The sequence below is a fragment of the Gadus chalcogrammus genome, chromosome 3 (assembly GCF_026213295.1).
Source record: "Gadus chalcogrammus isolate NIFS_2021 chromosome 3, NIFS_Gcha_1.0, whole genome shotgun sequence".
Classification (NCBI taxonomy): domain Eukaryota; kingdom Metazoa; phylum Chordata; class Actinopteri; order Gadiformes; family Gadidae; genus Gadus; species Gadus chalcogrammus.
Genome location: NC_079414.1, coordinates 6,522,929 through 6,531,533, shown reverse-complemented (window position 1 = coordinate 6,531,533; position 8,605 = coordinate 6,522,929). Strand labels below are relative to the sequence as shown.

Sequence of the window (8,605 nt, the reverse complement as noted above, 5' to 3'; positions counted from 1 at the left end):
CAGTTTTTGTGGAGGTGCTTCAAAGATACTAATTTTTCTGCAATAATCCAAAATCCAATGGAAAAACCCGTTGGCTTTTTGTCAAGGGAAACCCAGGTCGACGCTCACTTCCTGGTTGGCCAACATACGTCATCCCTCCACCACTATATACTGTAAAAACACATGTTCAAGTTGAATGATAATGCATGAATCTATTCATGCTATTCATGACAATTATTTTGGCCATGGTGGATCCAGATCTGTTCCAGAGCATTTCTGCACCTCGGGCAACAGCGCAGGGTTGCCAGGTCCTGCCTGCAAAAATCGTCCTGCCCACATACCGTTCCAAATCCACCCAAAATGTCCTAGAAGCAGCCCAAGTTGTTGTTTTAGCAGCGAAATGCATTGTGTGTGTGTGTGTGTGTGTGTGTGTGTGTGTGTGTGTGTGTGTGTGTGTGTGTGTGTGTGTGTGTGTGTGTGTGTGTGTGTGTGTGTGTGTGTGTGTGCGCTAACACGCTATTTCATGTTGAAATGCGACTGGGTTGGCTCTCAGATAAACGTGTTTCACGTCACAGGGTTTGGGAGGAAGGGGCGGGCCTTCTGAGAGGGGGTTCCGGGGGTTTCCCTCCTGGCGGGAGTTTTGGTTGTTGTAGTTTTCCGGTGGAGCTGTGCCTGCCTGTCCGATTGTGGAATCCAATAAACCTGCTATCAAGCTTACTTCGCTCAATACCTCGCCTGTGGTTATTACAATATCATTAAAAGTTACATAAAGTAATGGTTTAATAACACAAACACAGGAAACACGTGAGCTGCGAGTAGCGAAAGCAGCGTCCCTCGCAACCTGACGTCGTTGAAACATGCGAGCGAGCCGATTAAATCTTCCTAATAACTATAAAACTAAAGATCAGACACAATCACTGACTGAAGATTATGCAAGTAAAAAGTATATTTCTCGCTAGAAATGTTATTAGAAACACGTTTAACGGTGAATCGATCCTAAAATATTGCATTTCCCATTCAGATAATAAAGATTAATAAAGATCATACACATTCACTGAGTGAAGATTATGCAAGGAAAATGTACATTTCTCGCTAGAAATGTCATTAGAAACACGTTTAATGGTGTATCTGTCCTAAAATATTGCATTTCCCATTCAGATAATAACGATTAATATGGCTACGTAACAATTTCACCAAATGCCCTGTTGGTCATATAGGCATACCTCCCGCGACCTGTAGAGGCGCTTGATACGCTCCGGTGGGTCGTAATCCGTGGCAGTACAAACGACCTATACGGTCGTAAAATTTTGCGGACTTGTTGATTTTTTTCCCAGATGTCACCAGAGGGGCTCCGTAAGCGGGCAACCGTTAGTGTCAACCCCTAGTAGAGTAGCATTCACTGGTAGACAGGCAGGCCTCTTGATTGTTTATTATGATTTAATGAAGTGTTCCTATGTGACGCTGATGGGCCCTGGTTGCTGCTAAATGCTTGTTGAAAGTGCATTGTGCACTTTTTGTATGTAGCTACAAAATGAGGGTGGATATCACTTTATAGTTTATAGGCATTATGTACTAATGAGAATCATTGACAAATCACAGTCCCCTTTTACCACCACAGGACGCACCTCACTAGTATCAGAGCAACAGCTGTGGGGTGTTCATGCTGATGGTGAGATGCATTATTTTCAGAAATGATGACTGATGACTAGTTTGCAAAACAACTCATTTGTATGTTAATTTCAGTACGAAATGTATTCTACCCTCCAAAAGCAATATGATATCAGTGAGGTGAGTTCTTTCAAATCTCAATCAGATGTGTAGCATGAAATATAAGGCTTTTAATAATTTAGTCATCCTATCTGGAGGCTACAATTAACATGCATCAATAGGTCATATACCTTACTTTGTCTTCAGGTACTGCACTTACGGGGGGAGATGGCTACATCTTCACAATAATTTACACTGCCATAGTACACTGCTAAACAGTACTGTAACATGGATTTGTATCAGGCTATGAAGTCATTTAAAGCATAACTTTACTTTTCAGGGGGACATGCTCTCTATCAGGAGGTGGTGGTGTGAGACCTCTGTTGGAGACCTTTATGCTTGAAAGGTTTATATACTGTGTCCATGTTGCTATTTACTTACTGTTATTTTGGTGCTCATGAAGAGCGTAGCAAATACACTTGTCTCTCTGTCTCTAGCCCTGCAGAACTAGCTGGCTCCTTCTCACCCTCTCCATCTCCCCATCTCAGTCACACCTTCCAATCACTAAGCAGTGAAAGGTATTACATACTATGTCCGTACTTTTCTATTTTCTCTTGCTCTTTCTCAGACTTTTGATCGATCAGTGATTGCCTTTTTGTTTAATGGTGTGGGTGGTGTTGGTCTGGGCTTGTGTGATTGAATTGAAGGTTGATTATAATCCCTGTTTCTCTCCCTCTCTCTCTCCTTCACTCTTTTTCGGCTCTCTCACTCTCTCTAGCCCTGCAGGACTAGCTGGCACACCAAGCTCACCCTCTCCATCTCCCCATGTCAGCCACACGCTCCAATCTGGCACAACAGAGGACAGGCCATTCTTACCACCCGAAGTCCTTCAGCAAATTGTACAAGAGACGCTGAGACTGGACATGGCGATGCTTGGCGTGTTCAACAGGGTTTCAAACACATTCCGAGAACTAATCAAGCCTCTCCACCCTTCCATATATATAAATGACAGTTTGGCAGGGGACCTTAAGCTTAATAAAGACAACTCATATGCATAACGGTTAGAAAGATTTACAACAATGCAGGCTGTGGCAGTGGCCTTGCGCTACGCCTCAAAGGCTTCTCAAAATAGAAGAATTGGCCAAGCGCACGCCTGGTACTGAGGCACGTTGCATATGGCAGGTATGTCATAAAAGATGTCTGCCTAGCATAATGTTCTTTTATTACTCTTTCGTTTTATTTGGGACGTCTTGTTTGGCAATCCCTTTCATTTGTAAATGTACTTACTACTGTAGTAAATGTATCTGCTCAGAAATGCTGGTATTTTAATACTCCTTTCTTTTTTGTTTTTGTGACAAATGCTATACGATGTATAACATACATTTGTGCCTACGATGTATGTTGTAAGGTTAATTGTTACAGAGCAATTACTGTATTTTGTCTTTATTGAAAACATTCAGTGGGAAAAGTAAGTGAACACTTGGAGTCAAATAGTCTACTGTTTGAGCCTTCATAGTGTCTGCCTGGTAACTGGATTTGAACTGCATAATGTCCCAAGTGTTATTTTAATCTATTCATTATTTAATTTGGGCATATTCTTAAACAACTGTGTATCAAACATCTCACTTATACCTAATACCCTACCTATACTAACCCAGAAGATAATGAACATGTAGGCATACTGCACAACCCAAACATTCTCATTAGATTTAGCAATCATGGAGCCTCCCTGAAATTATCGTGTTGTAATATCAAGTTTGATGCAAAGTTTGGGCCGAGATCCGACACATAAATGTAAGCCAACATTCTGTAGGCTTAGCTGGCTAACGTACCCGTATTACGAGATCGAAGAAGAAAGGGGGCGCTAACGTCAGTTCTATGCTGCCCATACTACTAGATCGACGAAGAAGAAGGGGGCGTTCCAGGTTCCAGCCTGCGTAAACGAGAACGCCCACCACACGAGAACGCCGGGGGGGCGTTCTAGTCTGCGTAAACGAGAACGCCCACCACTCGGGAACGCCCATTTATGTCTGCAGTCGGATGATATTGAAGCGCAGTGCACCGTCCACTGCGCGTAACTGCGCATTTGCCATTACCTCAGAGATCAGCAAGATGGCGACTTTGAGTACTGCTACCTCTGTTTCCCTGTGAGTTCAGCTAGCCCCAAATTCAGTTAAGTCTTTGCTTATGAATCCCTTCGAAAGAAGAACATTTGCAGGAAAATTGCAAGTAAAAGAACTCAGGGCAGAAAAGCCAGAAGTGAACATAACCCAACAAGCAAGAGAAAAGGATAGAGCCTACAAGAGAAGTTTTTCCAGAGTTTGGTTCAGGCTTGGCTAACTAGCTGTGGGTATGCCAATGCAATTTTGCTTTCCTTGTATACTTTTTAAAATAAGTGCGTGTGATAGTTTGTGGACACAGACAGGGTTGACAGACCTGAAACATCTGCCAGAACGGATAAAAAAAACACAAGCGAGCAAGAGTGCATATGAACAACTATGTGAAGCTAGCCATGCTAGAGGTAAGCAACTTCTATTTATTCCACTAGCCTATATGTATTTCCCTTGAGATGGACACTGGTTGCAGACCCTCACAACCTCCCCCCACCCCTTTCAAGTGTACTGTATATAGTTCTCTGCAAACCTATGGTGGGACCAGGCCTTCATTGTGCATATTGTATATGGTCCTCTGCAAACCTATTCAGTGTAAATACTGTATATAGGTCTCTGCAAACCTATGGTTGCTTCAGGCCTTCAGTGTTCATATTGTATATAGTCCTTTGCAAACCTATTCAGTGTACATACTGTATATAGTCCTCTGCAAACCTATGGTGGCATCAGGCCTTCAGTGTGCATACTGTACTGTATGTAGTCCTCTGCAAACCTATGTTGGTATCATGCCTTAAGTGTGTCTTCAACAACCACACACTTTACATGAATTTTGTGGAATTCATATTTCATTGTATTTGTCTAAATGCTTACTAATGCAGACTGTAGATATATTTATGAGTGACGTTTACCAACACAATGGCTTGGCCGTAACACCCTCACCCATTATCTCTATCTCTCTCTCTCACTCACACACAGAGAGAGAGAGAATGTTACATTGTGTGTAATTCAAAGTTATTGTTGATGTATCTGCACTAGGGCTGTGAATCTTTGGCTTCAGACGATTCGATTCGATTAACGATTCAGTAGTTGGCGATTCGATTCAAGGACAATTATTATTTTTTGGAACGATTCGATTCGATTCTGTAAACCACGATTCGATTCAGTAACTTTGAACCAAAATTCTATATCCGTGAAATAAACATGCAATAATGTGACACCCTGTCATGGGTAGATGTGTTGGTGCGTCTTGAACTAGGTGGAAAATCACTCAGGAGCCGACGAGAAGTTTGGAAAAAGATGGGATCTTTTATTTTCCCAATTTAAGGCCCATAAGGCAATAGAAATAAAACGAAAATCAACAAAAAGAAAAATACTTTTCACTAAACTGAATGGGCTTGAGAGTTACAAAAACATCAATTCGAACTTAAGCATACTGGACCTTTATATTATTGCTAGATTGCGAAGCCAAAATATACAAAAACTGCAATAAACATAATTACAAAAACTCGGGGTCACTTCCGGTTTACCCGGAAGTTATGACGTTAATTTAAACGCCGTTGACGCGGCACACATTCCCTATTACAAAGTCTAGACGAGACGCTGGTAAGACGAACATTTATGCTGTGTTAACATGTAACTTTTAAACTAAATAAACTAACCTGGAATTTGACAACGACATACTTGTTTGAATGGTTATTGCAACAGAACAGGTGACGTTAATTGTAAATGGTATTAAACAGAACGTTGTAATGATGGTACTTGCAAGATTGTATTAAACTGCCGTAGCGCGCATGATAAATGACATGGTTGTGATAAATTATTTTAAAACAGTATGAAGGTAACGGAATACATAGTCAAACAAGACAAACACACACAGGCAACATTGACGGAAGCTATGCGCCCCGTCACACACCCCTTTTTGTCAATTTTACCATTATTCTTTGCGAAGCCAAAATGCTTCAACACTTTGGATTTCAAGTTTGCTGGTGCATTACCAATCTCGCTGCCGCTCTCTGCCATGTTTGAAATGCACCAGTAGAGGGTGAGGGAGAAAAAAAACTCTCGTGGGACTTCCTGGCAAGCTGACTAGCTGATGACAGAGTTACGGATTACCGAGCTGCACTTCACAAAATAAACGTGTAAACTAAGTCATAAAACATTAATCATAATCGATTCATACGATTTAAAGCATTTATATCGATTATTGGTGAAGCCAAAGCGATTCATTCTATTTATTTATTTTAGCAGATCGATGTAGTTGTATCGGTATGACTGACAATCGATTCATCGATGCATCGCATGAATCGTTACACCCCTAATCTGCACTCTTAATGTTGCTGATTTCTACAAGGCAAAAAAATAACTTAAAACTAAGTTCCCTGGCCCCATTCGTCTTTGTAAGTAAATGTTCTACTATTTTTTTACTATTTTGTCAGAATGCCTCGTTTGTTTGTGAAAATCACAAAAAAATCTTGTGGGGGACGATGCCCCCACACCCCCCTACAGAGGTTTGGAATGCAAACGTTCATCCCCCCTCAAATAAATTCCACCAGCCGCCGCTGAGTGGACCCATACCAGCAGTTGACAGAGGAGTAAACAGATTCAGTCGTCTACTTGTACTGAATGCATGTCTTTCCAGAGTCTGCAATGAAAGAGGGAGGGGCTTTATTGACAATTTAAACTTATTTTGGGGGCGCAAATATCTTTTCAGAGCAGATGGCCTACACCCAAACAGGTTAGGCTTAAAACTGTTAAGGGACAATCTTCTCTTCTCGCTTTCCCACAAATCTCCATGGTCTGATGCACAGGCCACAGTCAGAGCACAGGTTGAGAAGAAGCAAGACTACAGCCCCCCCCACACATCTACTCTGCAACTATCTGACACACAGATAGCAGACAGCCCACAGACCTTGAAGAGGGACAACAGCCCGCCCGATGCCATCAACACTGTGCCTTCCCCCATCGCTGATGCTGGCTTGGCGAGGAACGGCCACCCCCCTCCTCTGCATTACCCCATCGACGATGACCTCCAGCCTCATCTCTCCCATAGCCACAACAACAACTCCAGCCCCAATGTCTCCTCCCTTTGCGATTTTCCAGCTGAATTTAAGAAACTGGAATATGTTGGCATCAAACTTGCATCTGTGAAACTGATAGCATCGCCACGTCATGGCCACAGGCAACCTGGTCTCACAGGAATCCGTGAAATGACTACGGACGCTTAACTCGAAATCCGTGGCCACATCACGGAAACACGCCGATTTCCGTGATGTGGCCACGGAATTCGCTCCAATGCAAATTAATGACACTGATGTTCCGTGGCTCACACACGGATCCCCGTTTCAACGAGTGAGTCGACCACGGGCACTTAACTAAAAACCTGTGGTGGTCTCACTGAAACACTTGAATTGTCCTTGAGGTGTCCACGGAAGTTGCTCCAATGCAAGTAAATGACACTGATATTCCGTGGCACACACACAGATTCCCGTTTCAATCTGTGTGTGTGCCACAGTTGACTAAGGCGGGGGCTTAACTCAAAATCCGTGGTGGTCTGATGGAATCACTTAAATTGTCTGTGATGTGGCCACGGAATTTGCTCCAATGCAAGTAAATGACACTGTTATTCCGTGGCTCACACACGGATCACCGTTTCAATGAGCGAGTCGACCACGGGCGCTTAACCCAAATTCCGTGGTGGTCTCACAGAATCACTTAAATTGTCCGTGATGTGGCCACGGAGTTTGCTCCAATGCAAGTAAATGACACTGTTATTCTGTGGCTCAACTGAACTGTACCAAACCACCCTTCAGAACAGGTTTCAAGCCCTGCAAGATCTCCAACAATCAGTGGAAGAGTACTGGAACAGCCTGAAAAACATATGGAAGGAAACATGCCGAGAAGTGGTGGGGAAAAAGACAACAAAACACAAACCCTGGTTGTCAACAGAAACACTGAAAAGAATAGAAGTGAGGAGGGCAAAAAAGGAAACACTAAACAAATGCAAAACCCGAGCAAGAAAGGCAGCAGCCCACAAAGACTACGAGTTAGCAAACAAGGAGGTGAAGAAAAGCGCTAAATGTGATAAACAGAATTACATCGAGGCCTTGGCACAAGAAGCACAGGAAGCTGCTGGAAAAAACAACCTCAAGGACCTATACATGACCACCAAGAAACTGGCCGGAAAGTTCAGACAAACAAACAGACAAATCCGTGATAAACAGGGACGACTCCTTACCACCAAGGAAGAACAACACCAAAGATGGACAGAGCATTTCAGGGAGCTGCTCAATAGACCACCCCCTGTCCAAGAAATAGAGATTCCACCAGCAGCACATATGCTTAACATCAACTGTGCCCCCCCAACAAGATCTGAGGTAATGAAGGCCATTAAGGCACTACGACGTGGCAAAGCAGCAGGGCCAGATGACATCCCAGCGGAGGCACTACATGCTGATGTTGAAACCTCAACCACCATGCTATACCAGCTGATCAAGGAAATATGGGAGGATGAGGAAAATATACCAGCAGACTGGAAGGGTGGGCTTATTGCAATCATTCCTAAGAAAGGAGACCTCAGGGATTGCAATAACTACCGAGGAATCATGTTGCTATCAACACCAGGCAAAGTGCTCAACCGCATCATTTTAGAGAGACTGCGAAAGGGGGTTGACGATGAGCTGAGAGAGAACCAAGCTGGTTTCAGAAATGGAAGATCATGCAGTGACCAAATTGCTACCCTCAGGATCATCATTGAACAATCCATAGAATGGAACACTCCTGTTTACGTCAATTTCATTGTTTTTGAAAAA

The 8,605-nt window shown here is 43.0% G+C and overlaps 1 long non-coding RNA gene across 1 annotated transcript; it reads left to right on the top strand.

Moving 5' to 3' along the window:
- Nucleotides 1–1,734: 1,734 nt before the first annotated feature.
- Nucleotides 1,735–2,537, top strand: LOC130380210 (uncharacterized). The gene is made up of 3 exons (XR_008895214.1): nucleotides 1,735–2,092; nucleotides 2,184–2,264; nucleotides 2,465–2,537. It is a non-coding gene; the product is annotated as an uncharacterized LOC130380210 (long non-coding RNA).
- The last annotated feature ends 6,068 nt before the right edge of the window (nucleotides 2,538–8,605 follow it).